Genomic DNA, 13641 nt, shown 5'->3' on the forward strand with positions numbered 1-13641 from the left:
TCCTGGTATGCAAACTGTAGAGGGTCGAGGGCGTGGCGGACCTGTGGCCTCAGGTGGTGAAGCAGCAGCTGCTCCATGGTCTTCATCACATGTGATACTCCATCTGGACTCACTGCTTTGCTGGCACAAAGCCTCCTCTGCTCTTTGCTCACCTGGGCTGCTGTAATTGTGGGTGGGGATGTCTCTCCTATGCTGGTATCAACAGAAGGATGGGTGGAGGGTGCAGTACTCCAATGTGAGAGTGGCTTAGGGTGGTCAAACCTGTTTAAAGAAGTTGTTCATTTGTTTGCTCTCTCAACGTCTCCCGATGGTGGCACCCCGCTTCGGGCTGCAGCCAGTGATGATCTTTATCCCATCCCACACTTCCTTCGTGCTATTATTCTGCAACTTCTGCTCCAGCTTTCTCCTGTACTGCTCATTCACTGCCCTGAGCTGGACTTGGAGTTCCTTCTGCATGCGCTTGAGCTCATGGTGATCACCGCCTTTTAAAGCCCTTTTCTTCTGGTTCAAAAGGCCCTTGATGTCACTTGTAATCCATGGCTTGTTGTTAGCATAGCAGCATACTGTTCTTACTGGAACTACAATGTCCATACAGAAGTTGATGTAGTCAGTAGTGCAGTCAACAGTCTCCTCAATGTTCTCACTATATGACCCCTGCAGGATATCCCAGTCCGTAATTCCAAAGCAATCTCTCAGAGCCTGCTCTGCCTCGGGACCGCTTCCTGAATAAGCGCATGGTTGTAGGTACCTCCCTCACTCTCCCTTTGTAGTGAGGCTGAAGCAGAACCAGGTTATGATCTGCTTTCCCAAGCGCAGGCAGCGGGGTGGCACTGTATGAGTCTTTAACGTTTGCATACAGTAGGTCAATAGTCCTATTTCCCTGGGTGTTATTACCCACATACTGGGAGAAGGCAGGTAATGTTTTGTCCAGCGTTACATGGTTAAAGTCTACAGCGATTAGCACAAGTGCCTCAGGGTGCTATGTTTGTAATTTAGCAACAGCGGCATGGATGATGTCACTCGCTATCTCCACGTCCACCCGAGGAGGGATGTAAACAACAATAACAACGACGACGTGTCCAAGCTTTCTGGGCAAGTATTAGGGACGCAGACTTACGGCCAACAGTTCGATGTCCCTGCAGAAAGTGGAGATTTTCACGTTTACGTATCCAGGGTTACACCACCTTGTATTTACATAGAGAGCGAGTCCTCCTCCTTTCCGCTTCCCGCAGGTATTTGTGTCTCTGTCCGCTATAACTGCAAAACCCAGGTAGCTCCACGTTAGCATCTCTGATGTTAGTTGTTAGCCACTTTTCACAAAAACAGAACAAACTGCATTCTCTGTAGGTCCTGACATTGTTCACCAGCGCTGCCAGTTCGTCAATCTTATTTGGTAGTGAGTTCACATTTCCCAGGATCACAGACGCCACTTTGTCGCAAGCTGCTTTGCTTTTAGCTTAGCTCCAGCTCTGCTGCCATGATACCGCCTTCTTACCTTGTCAGGTTATTAGGGAACCACACCGGCACGGGTATTTATTCTCAGCGCTTGAAGTTGACTACTTGAATAGACAAGTCTCAGCGTGTAAAAATCCATGTCCAAGTAGTAAAAAGTGTCCAGGGGCCGAGTCCACATAAAAGAAAGTAATAGGAGTAATCAGTAAAATAGAGAAAAAGGTAGAAAAGTAAAGTCGTACACGGAGCTGCTGGAAAGGCTGCCACTCACGGCGGCGCCTGAGTCAAGGGAATATCTTGTTTTGAGTTGTCAGTGTGTTATGGAATACCTGTAGTTTTTCCGTTATGTTTCGTGTTGTCTGGCAGTTTGCCGCTGCTCTTCAGAAAGGTTATTTGTGTAATTTATTTTTTTGTTCACTGCCTTGGTGCAAGACTTGTTGCCACCGAGGTTGGGGTAATGTTGCTCTGGGTTTGTCATATGTTGTCTGTTCTAAGACATTTTGCCTGAGTGATATAATTTAGAAGTCTCTGGTTCTTTATGTGAGTATGCCGGCCGGCGAGAGGAGGTGTAAAATGGTTGTGTTATAATGCATTTTGGGTCACTAACCAAGTATGCACTGAATAAACAGTCAAATACCACAGTCAATAACTTGTCAAATTGAAGACTTGAAGATAAACCTAAGATCAAAACTGATTCCTTGCTATTATTGTGGAAGGATATAGTAGTTGTGGCAACAGTTGTTTATATCAAATACAGATGGACACAAGCAAAATAATATAAGGATTACTGAATAGTATGAGACAGTCTAGGACTATCTGAAAATAAACCTGATCCACTTCTCCAGTGCTCGTTCGTCAACTGTCACACTTTCATCCACTGCAGGATTTGCACGTGTGTCACATTTCACTTCAGTTGTTGAATGTTCTTTGCAGACCGTCATTACAAGAAGAATATCTCATGTTGTCATATATATGCAAGTATCCGTGTGGTGAACCAAATGCACATTATGGAACTTGCAACTGTGCATCCACTCATAAAACCTGCTGGGGGCATACTGGAGGGAAACCATTGTGATACTGTACTTATTGTGAATCAAGCTGAGGATAGATGTTGAATGCTGCTGGTAAGTTAAAGTAACAAAGAAAATAACTGAGATTGGTGTACAAAATACACCAGTACAAGTAGTTAAGAGTTAAGGTAAAAAATTCCTTGTTATTCTTAATAAGGTTTGTGGTTAATTTAAAATATGCAGATTGTAAGTGAGAGAGAGAGAGAGAGCTCTTCCAATGGTTCCTGTGTGCTCTACAAGTGGACAAAGCTTGGTAAACTCCTAAGCAATAAATAGGTAGTGGGCATCAACACTAGATGTTTAGCCCACAACTATTTCCCACTCCCTGATCTGAACCATTGTACTCTGAGGTAGTTACATATTGTTGAGCACAGAAACTAAATGACATCAGCTAGTAATCTCAATCACATTCTTTTGGTCACCACTGAAAACTTCTGACCATACCTTATATAGAATATTTATGTGAGTCACGTATTGGTATATATATACCCAGGGCATAATCCTAGAGGGGCATTTAGTTCAACTTAGTCTGCTTTCATGCTTGTGTTTGGAAGTATGGTACAATTTTTCTGACCATATTTAAGAATGTTTACTCAAAACAACTGATGTTAAATGTAATAGAGATTTAAAAAAAAAACCCTCACATTGTTCCTCTCCATTTGAACTAGTGCTATGCTGAGATGTCATCCGTTGCATGGGTCCTAATTTGAGATCCTGAGGTGGTTTGTCATATGGTGGGAGCAACAATAGGCTTTATAAGTGCATTAAGTTGAATGAAATTTGTATTTAAATTCACAATGGAAATTTTGAATGGTACCTAATTTTTAAAACAAAAAAGTAATTCTACCCTTGGGCAGGAACTAGCCTTGAATGGGTGCCAGTCCATTGGCGGGGATACTTGCATCAGGCTAGCTGAGAGTTAGTTCAGTTGTACTCCTGTCTTTCAGGTGGGGTTAGAACAAGGAGTACCAGGAGAGAAAAATCTCAGACACAGGGAGATTGTGTGGAGTTTGCACAAACATTTGGGCACTCCATACAGATAGTGTAAAGAACTTAAACTCACTAGGGAGCTTAAACATAACAACTGCATCTTCTAATGCTCAATTATTATTTTTATACTGAATTTAACAGACTGGAAAAAGGGGACATGCGCAAATGTTTGAGCACACTGTCAATCAGTACTTGGTAACACTTGCTTTGGCAGCAATGACAGCCTTCAAACATTTTCTATAGCCAGCTAACAGGCCTTCTGTTTTTACTTTAGTAGTTTTTTCCTATTCTTCCGTACACTTCGTTCAGAAATAAACGTAGGTCAGCATGTACTGCATGTTTGATACTGACCTTGTTCTCTTGTAACATTAAATGACTTTTCTGTTTCTTCAGTAACTGGGGAACATTGGCTTCTAGAATTTGTTGAGAATTATTAGAATCCTAGTATTCTTTCTGTCCACATAGTGTTTCTTGTGCCATTGGCTACCACACAAACACAAAGTATAGGCCACCCATGTCTATGCAGAACACTTGGAAAGTTGTTCTCTTCTCTACTTTTTCAGTTTTTATTTAACAGACCACAGTACTTTGCTCCAGAATTCCCTAACTTGCATAAGTATGATGTTATATACTTAAGATGTTGAAATTTGTGAAGACAGGTAAGATTTTCCTTTTGATAGCTCCTCTATCTAGGTTATGTTTATACAGACAGTGCTGCATGGTGGGCCAGTGTGCTCTAAACCAGGGTTCGCCATCTCCAGTCCTGGTGGACCACTGTGGCTGCAGGTTTTTATTCTCACCCTTTTCTTAATGCGTGACCTGTTTTTGCTACTAATTAACTTCTTTTGAATTAATTTTAGTTGACCTGCTCTTGAAGACTCAGGCCCCTCAATTGTTTCTTTTTCCTTAATTAGCAGCCAAATAATAATGAGATACAAAATGAGACAAAACAACTGGTGTCCTTCATACAATATCTGCGAATAAAGTAGGATGAAGGTCTCAGGAATGCTGATCTGCTAAAGTCCCCAAAACATTTTATCAGTGCTCTTAGAAAGAGAAAATCAACAATTTCAGAAATGTCTGCTAATGCACAGAGAGAGCAGCAACAGGCCATGGAATTAAAAAAGGGTTTAATTAATGACAGGAATGGACACCTCATTAAGCAACTGGTTAGAGTGAAATTGGTTGGAGTTTGAGGCCCTGACTTAGTTGGTCTTCTGTTGGTTTCCTCACTTCTCATTTCTTTTCTTTTTGGGTGCCATTTCAGGAAAGAAATAAGGCAACTCAGAGCAATGGTTAAGAAATTCAGGGGAACAAATCTTAAAAAAAAATCAATTAAAATTACAGTTGTGCTTGAAAGTTTATGAACCCTTCATATTTCTGCATAAATATGACCTAAAACATCATCCGATTATCACTCAAGTCCTAAAAGTAGATAAAGAGAAAACAAATGAGACAAAACTATTATACTTGGTCATTTATTTTTTTAAAGGAAAATGATCAAATATTACATATTTTTGAGTGGCAAAAGTATATGAACCTTTGCTTTCAGTATCTGGTGTGACATCCCCGACAACCCCCTTTGCAGCAATAACAGCAAATAAACGTTTCCGGTAACTTTTGATCATTCCTGCACACCGGCTTGGAGAAATTTTAGCCCATTCCTCCGTACAGATTAGCTTCAACTCTGGGATGTTAGTGGGTTTCCTCACATTAACTGCTCGCTTCAGGTCTTTTCACAACATTTCGATTGGATTAAGGTCAGGACTTTGACTTGGCCATTCCAAAACATTAACTTTATTCTTCTTTAACCATTCTTTGGTAGAACGACTTGTGTGCTTAGGGTCGTTGTCTTGCTGCATGACCCACCTTCTCTTGAGATTCAGTTCATGGACAGATATTCTGACATTTTCCTTTAGAATTCATTGTTCCATCAATGAAGGCAAGCCGTCCTGGCCCAGATGCAGCAAAACAGGCCCAAACCATGATACTACCACCGCCATGTTTCACAGATGGCATAAGGTTCTTATGCTGGAATGCAGTGTTTTCCTTTCTCCAAACATAACGCTTTTCATTTAAACCAAAAAGTTCTATTTTGGTCTCATCCGTCCACAAAACATTCTTCCAATAGCCTTCTGGTTTGCCCACGTGATCTTTAACAAACTGCAGACGAGCAGCAATGTTTTTTTGGAGAGCAGTGGCTTTGTCATTGCAACCCTGCCATGCACACCATTGTTGTTCAGTGTTCTCCTGAGAGTGGACTAATGAACATGAACATTAGCCAATGTGAGAGATGCCTTCAGTTGCTTAGAAGTTACCCTGGGGTCCTTTCTGACCTCATGGACTATTACACGCCTTTCTCTTGGAGTGATCTGTGTTGGTCGACCACTCCTGGGGAGGGTAATAATGGTCTTGAATTTCCTCCATTTGTACACAGTCTGTCTGACTGTGGATTGGTGGAGTCCAATTTCTTTAGAGATGGTTTTGTAACCTTTTCCAGCCTGATGAGTATCAACATCTCTTTTTCTGAGGTCCTTGGAAATCTGCTTTGTTTGTGCCATGATACACTTCCACAAACATGTTTTGAAGAGCAGACTTTGATAGATCCCTGTTCTTTAAATATCACAGGGTGCCCACTCACACCTGATTGTCATCCCATTGATTGAAAACACCTGACTCTAATTTCACCCTCAAACTAACTGCTAATCCTAGAGGTTCACATACTTTTGCCACTCACAAATATGTAATATTCAATCATTTTGCAGAAATATAGAAAATTCTAAAGGGTTCACAAACTTTCAAGCACAACTGTAATTCAAAAGAAATTATTAAAAGCAAAAACTGTGCATTAAATTAAGAAAAGACTAAATGTTATTCATGCTTTGTTTCTGCTGCTTTCTCGAGGTTCCCGATACCAGTTGTGAAATTTTTCACTATAGTTGATAACTGTTGCACATGTCAAACATGAGCTGGCATAGTGTGAAATAAAGATTGCTGATTTACAACAGCCAACATTATCGCGGGATGCAAAGTGTGTGCCTTGAGTTCTGTTGTGTTTTTTTTTTTGTTTGTTTTTTTTTTAAACACACAATACTTTGTTTTTTATGCTTACAGGAATAAATAGTATTCTGGAACTATTATCCTATCCTTCCAAAAGCATAAGTGGGAAAAAGTAACAGGAGAACAGGATTCCCTCTAAGAAATATCTCGCATCGAGTCAGCAGGTCTTCTGAAAGTTAGAATTTCACTGTACTCTGTACATATGATTATGACACTTTCTAACTCTGGTTCTTTGGAAAATGAAATAGCTCTGATAAATGATGTAAGTAAGATATGCATATATTAAGTAAATCAATCATATAACACATGGATATTCAATTTGGGGTTGGGGGAGTAAAACCACCTTGTACTTTTGACTGGCTCCAGTCAGATTTCATGAGACATTCACAAATAGAATCTCTGTGTACAATTCTAAAATGACAATTTGGTAAAGCCTATTAAGACAATTGCACACCTTGAAACCAATCTTCTACTCAGTCACAGACGAGTGCTTCATCTCTAGGAAGCTGGATGGTTAAAACACCATTTTTAAAATGTAAAACCTTGTTTCCCAACAATATTAACACAAATTAGTATAATGGTATTGTCAGTCCCACATTGTTTTCTGCTATTTACCATCCTGTTCTTTAGCATAACTGAGATTTGGCAAACACTAATGCTTGCATGGATCTCCTGTTCATTTGTTTCCCATGAAGTTTCCTACTCCTTTCCTAACTCCTCCAAACGCTTGTCAAATAGTATGATCAAGTGCCTACAAGAGCTGATGGCTGCTACAATATTATCTTACAAATTCAGTAATAAATAAGAGTGATTTATAACAAAACACATTTTCAAAAATTATTTCACAATTTTGACTTTTAGTCTTTCAGTGAATGCAAAAAGCACATTGGAGTTTTGGAAAATCCAGGACCCCGATTATTTCACAACTTGATTGGTGTTCAAAACCATAATGTACTCCATATTTACCATGAGGTAAGTGAGCAGATATATGTTGCTTATACTCGATGTACATGTAATGCCTCTTTTAGTATCCTGAAAGCGTGGTGACATGTTGATTAGCACAAGGAAGTAAGAATTTCACTGTACTGTGTTTGCACATCAGTAAAGACCTTATTAACCTATAAACACACTTGTAAACACTGTCTTATTCTAGTTCTTTATGCTAGTAGAAAGTATACCAGAGAAGTAGTTATGTACAGTAAATCATAAGAAACTCTGTCAGTCAGTCCACTGAATGGCACTGCAGATATACCAGTTCAGTTCTAATTAGATTGAAGCCCATTAAAGGTCTTGTGCATTTTGTTTTCCTACATGCTCTTAATTTTCCTTTGTTCTCATTTTCTGTGATTTTTTTTTTTTTTGTATATTGAATTTATACTGAAGAAATTACTTACTGCTACCTGAAATCCCTTTTCATGTTCAGGGTTGACTCTCAGGTTTCTCAGTGGATTATGCATTGCTCCTTTCTAATTAAAGGTACATATCCTCAAAAGGATTTTTTTTTAAACACTTTGGCTGCTCGCATACTAAAAATGCAGCAACACTGCTACAAAATCCCACTTAGAACATTACAACGTTTAAAAAAAAAAAAGTTCAGCGGAATAAAGCTCACCAGTCCTAACCACCTAATTTCACCAAAATAACATGAAGTTGAGTTGGGAAGGACTCCAAAATCCTATTGTCCAACACACTACTTGGCACTTTGCTCCATATGTTTATAGGTTTTTGCATAAAGAAACGCACAACCACCTTTATCTGTGAAGATGTGTTCTTCCTGATGAACTTGCTGTGAAGCAACAGCTGAGATTCACTCTACTAATGGCCTTCATAATTTTAAACACTTTAGTCTTGTCACCTCTCAATCTTTACTTGCTTAAACTGAAAAGATTCAACTCCTTCAAACTTTCCTCAAAGCCATTATGTTTAGTCCAAGAAATCGCCTAGTTGCTCTCCTCTGAGCATTTTGTCTATTTTTTTTGTAACTTGCAGCCCAAAACTGTACACAGGACAGATGAGGCCTAAGTCATTAGTACAACCTGGAGAAGAAACCTAATTTTATCTGCTTTCACCCATAATTTAATTATTTCAGTCATTTATAGAAGCTGGATACAAACAACAAAAAATATTTTTAGTATTAATTTAAGCATTTTCTAACCTTATGAAAGTACTTGTTGCGTGACTAAACTGTCATTGTTTGCTGAAAATATCTCAAGACAGAAAATATAAATAGACTTGGCGAAACAGACAACTTTGTACACAGAAGAGTGGGGTTGTGTTGCAGAGTGATTAATGCAGGACATGTATGGTGTGAAAAGAAACATGGATTGATTGATGTTAATTGATCAGTTAATTTAGCTTTTAGTGTTACTTTTGGCAATGACAGTTATTAAATAAAAATGATCAGTAAGATGCCCATCCAGGGATGCTCAATAAATGTAGGAGATGTGAGGATTTTAAGTTCTGCCCACCCAATAATCTCTGTTTCAGATTGTAGAAAGTCTACATTGAATACTTTTGACTTTCGGAGTTATGATCTAAATGTGGTCATACACTTACAGTGTTTTTAACAAAAATACCCAAACACAATTGCTGCAGCAAACTAAATAAAACTATTTGAAATATAAGGATAACAGAATATGGATATATGGGACTATATATATCATATATATATATATATATATATATATATGTGAGATAGATATATGATATATATGATTATATATATATATATATATATATATATATATACATACAGTGGTGTGAAAAACTATTTGCCCCTTCCTGATTTCTTATTCTTTTGCATGTTTGTCACACAAAATGTTTCTGATCATCAAACACATTTAACCATTAGTCAAATATAACACAAGTAAACACAAAATGCAGTTTTAAATGATGGTTTTATTATTTAGGGAGAAAAAATCCAAACCTACATGGCCCTGTGTGAAAAAGTAATTGCCCCTGAACCTAATAACTGGTTGGGCCACCCTTAGCAGCAATAACTGCAATCAAGCGTTTGATAACTTGCAATGAGTCTTTTACAGCACTCTGGAGGAATTTTGGCCCACTCATCTTTGCAGAATTGTTGTAATTCAGCTTTATTTGAGGGTTTTCTAGCATGAACCGCCTTTTTAAGGTCATGCCATAGCATCTCAATTGGATTCAGGTCAGGACTTTGACTAGGCCACTCCAAAGTCTTCATTTTGTTTTTCTTCAGCCATTCAGAGGTGGATTTGCTGGTGTGTTTTGGGTCATTGTCCTGTTGCAGCACCCAAGATCGCTTCAGCTTGAGTTGACGAACAGATGGCGGACATTCTCCTTCAGGATTTTTGGTAGACAGTAGAATTCATGGTTCCATCTATCACAGCAAGCCTTCCAGGTCCTGAAGCAGCAAAACAACCCCAGACCATCACACTACCACCACCATATTTTACTGTTGGTATGATGTTCTTTTTCTGAAATGCTGTGTTCCTTTTACGCCAGATGTAACGGGACATTTGCCTTCCAAAAGTTCAACTTTTGTCTCATCAGTCCACAAGGTATTTTCCCAAAAGTCTTGGCAATCATTGAGATGTTTCTTAGCAAAATTGAGACGAGCCCTAATGTTCTTTTGCTTAACAGTGGTTTGCGTCTTGGAAATCTGCCATGCAGGCCGTTTTGCCCAGTCTCTTTCTTATGGTGGAGTCGTGAACACTGACCTTAATTGAGGCAAGTGAGGCCTGCAGTTCTTTAGACGTTGTCCTGGGGTCTTTGTGACCTCTCGGATGAGTCGTCTCTGCGCTCTTGGGGTAATTTTGGTCGGCCGCCACTCCTGGGAAGGTTCACCACTGTTCCATGTTTTTGCCATTTGTGGATAATGGCTCTCACTGTGGTTCGCTGGAGTCCCAAAGCTTTAGAAATGGCTTTATAACCTTTACCAGACTGATAGATCTCAATTACTTCTGTTCTCATTTGTTCCTGAATTTCTTTGGATCTTGGCATGATGTCTAGCTTTTGAGGTGCTTTTGGTCTACTTCTCTGTGTCAGGCAGCTCCTATTTAAGTGATTTCTTGATTGAAACAGGTGTGGCAGTAATCAGGCCTGGGGTGGCTACGGAAATTGAACTCAGGTGTGATACACCACAGTTAGGTTATTTTTAACAAGGGGCAATTACTTTTTCACACAGGGCCATGTAGGTTTGGATTTTTTCTCCCTAAATAATAAAACCATCATTTAAAAACTGCATTTTGTGTTTACTTGTGTTATATTTGACTAATGGTTAAATGTGTTTGATGATCAGAAACATTTTGTGTGACAAACATGCAAAAGAATAAGAAATCAGGAAGGGGCAAATAGTTTTCACACCACTGTATATATATATATATATATATATATATATATATATATATATATATATATATATATATATATATATATATATATCTACATACAGTATATATAATCATATATATCTATCTCTATATATATATATATATATATATATATATATATATATAGTACAGGCCAAAAGTTTGGACACACCTTCTCATTCAATGTGTTTTCTTTATTTTCATGACCATTTACATTGGTAGATTCTCACTGAAGGCATCAAAACTATGAATGAACACATGTGGAGTTATGTACTTAACAAAAAAAAGGTGAAATAACTGAAAACATGTTTTATATTCTAGTTTCTTCAAAATAGCCACTCTTTGCTCTGATTACTTTTTTACTCTCTCTTGCGCTTATGAATATGCTTGTATGTTTCACTCGCTCGCTTCTTATTGTTTCGCTGCCTTCTCAATTATATAATGCATGTTTTCTTCAGCGCTTTTTGGAGCTCTTCCTGGTTTTCTACGTACTGCGCTCACAGTCAGTTCATGTGATTACGTGGGAGGTGTGATGATGTCACACGAAACTCCGCCCCCCCACGGCCATCGAGTTGAACTCCATTACAGTATATGGAGATAAATAGGTTCCAGTTATGACCATTATGCGTAGAATTTCGAAATGAAACCTGCCCAACTTTTGTAAGTAAGCTGTAAGGAATGAGCCTGCCAAATTTCAGCCTTCCACCCACACGGGAAGTTGGAGAATTAGTGATGAGTGAGTGAGTCAGTGAGGGCTTTGCCTTTTATTAGTAAGTATATATATATATATACAGTATATATATATAAAATATATATACAGTAATCCCTCGCTATATCGCGCTTTGACTTTCACGGTTTCGCTCTATCGCGGATTTTATATGAAAGCATAACTAAATATATAACGCTGATTTTTCGCTTCTTCGCGGGTTCTGCGGACAATGTGTCTTCTTACTTCCTGTACATGCTTCCTCAGTTGGTTTGCCCAGTTGATTTCATACAAGGGACGCTATTGGCGGATGACTGAGAAGCTAACCAATCAGAGCACGCAGTTAAGTTCTCCTAACTGAGAAGCTAACCAATCAGAGCACGCAGTTAAGTTCCTGCTTGCTGAATGCAGTGTTAACCAGGAAGTCTCGTCTCGCTCATTCAGCATCAACGTGTTTCGCTGTGTAAAGAGTTGTGCTCTTTTGTGTTTATCTTTGTGCATAGTCAAGCCCTTCATTATGGCTCCAAAACGATCTGCTACTGCTTCAGGGGCCGTGCCCAAGCGCAAACGGAAGATGTTAACGATTACTGAAAAGGTAAACGTTTTGGATTTGTTGAAGGCTACGATTCTTTTTATTTAAAAAGTAGGAAAGGAATATAAGATCTACGGCTGCAGTGTCCTTTTAACCAGGGTGCAAAACAAGTTGTAAGTGGATGTAATAAGGCAGTAGTCTGGATGGAATCTGCTTTAGGGATTTGGATTGAAGACTGCCAGAAGAAGAACAACGGCAGTGCTACACAATCGCCTGAAGTGGCTCCTTTAAGGGCTATAACGCTCTCCTTTGTTGTGCAGTAACATAAAACTCATTGTTATCGGACAAGTCATCGTGTCATTGTTGGTGTGTAACCATAATTAATTTTCTACTTACAGTACTTAGTACATGTACGTACGTTTAGTGTCACTGTACCCACATTTACTGTATACTATTTTTCTTGCATTGTACGTATTTATTGCTGGTGGCCTGTCTATCGTAATGGCTGTAACATATGTGATATCGGAGACACTCAATATCTTTAAAATAATATTTAGGTTTTACTTTATATAAACAGTGTGTTTATATACATAATTTCAATGAATCTTACCTAATATCTAAGAGAATACAAAGGGATTATGCTGTATAACTCTGCGGGGAATATTTATAAACAGTGTGGGAGAGTTTATAAGGGCTTAAAATATATAAAAAACACCATAGAAACATATGGTTTCTACTTCGCGGATTTTCACCTATCGTGGGGGGGTCTGGAACGCAACCCCGCGATCGAGGAGGGATTACTGTATTATTATTTATATATCTCAGATCTGGACCAGGGCATCATTGAGCTCCTGGACAGTCTGAGGTGCAACCTGGTGGTGTCGGATGGACTAAAACATAATGTCCAAGATGTGTTCTAATAGATTTCGGTCAGGTGAGCATGGGGGCCACTCAATGGTATCAATTCCTTCATCCTCCAGGAACTGCCTTCATACTTTTGCCACATGAGGCCAGGCATTTTTATGCACCAAGAGGAACCCAGGACCCACTGCACCAGCATAGGGTCTGGCAATGGGTGCCGTTGTCTAACCTGCAGAGGTCTGTGCATCCTCCATGAATATGCCTCCCCAGACCATCACTGACCCACCACCAAACCGGTCATGCTGAGCAAAGTTACAGGCAGCATAATGTTCTCCACAGTTTCTCCAGACCCTTTCACATCTGTCACATGTGCTCAGGGTGAACCTGCTCTCATCTGTGAAAAGCACAGGTTGCCAGTGGTGGACCTGCCAATCATTCTCCACGGTGCTGGGCACTGAGCACAGGGCTTACTAGAGGATGTTGGGCCCTCAGGCCACCCTCATGAAGTCTGTTTCTGATTGTATGGTCAGAGACATTCACACCAGTGACATGCTGGAGGTCATTTTGTAGGGCTCTGGCAGTGTTCACCCTGTTCCTCCTTGCTCAAAGGAGCAGATACCAGTC

This window comes from Polypterus senegalus, chromosome 3, assembly GCF_016835505.1.
Source record: "Polypterus senegalus isolate Bchr_013 chromosome 3, ASM1683550v1, whole genome shotgun sequence".
Lineage (NCBI taxonomy): Eukaryota > Metazoa > Chordata > Cladistia > Polypteriformes > Polypteridae > Polypterus > Polypterus senegalus.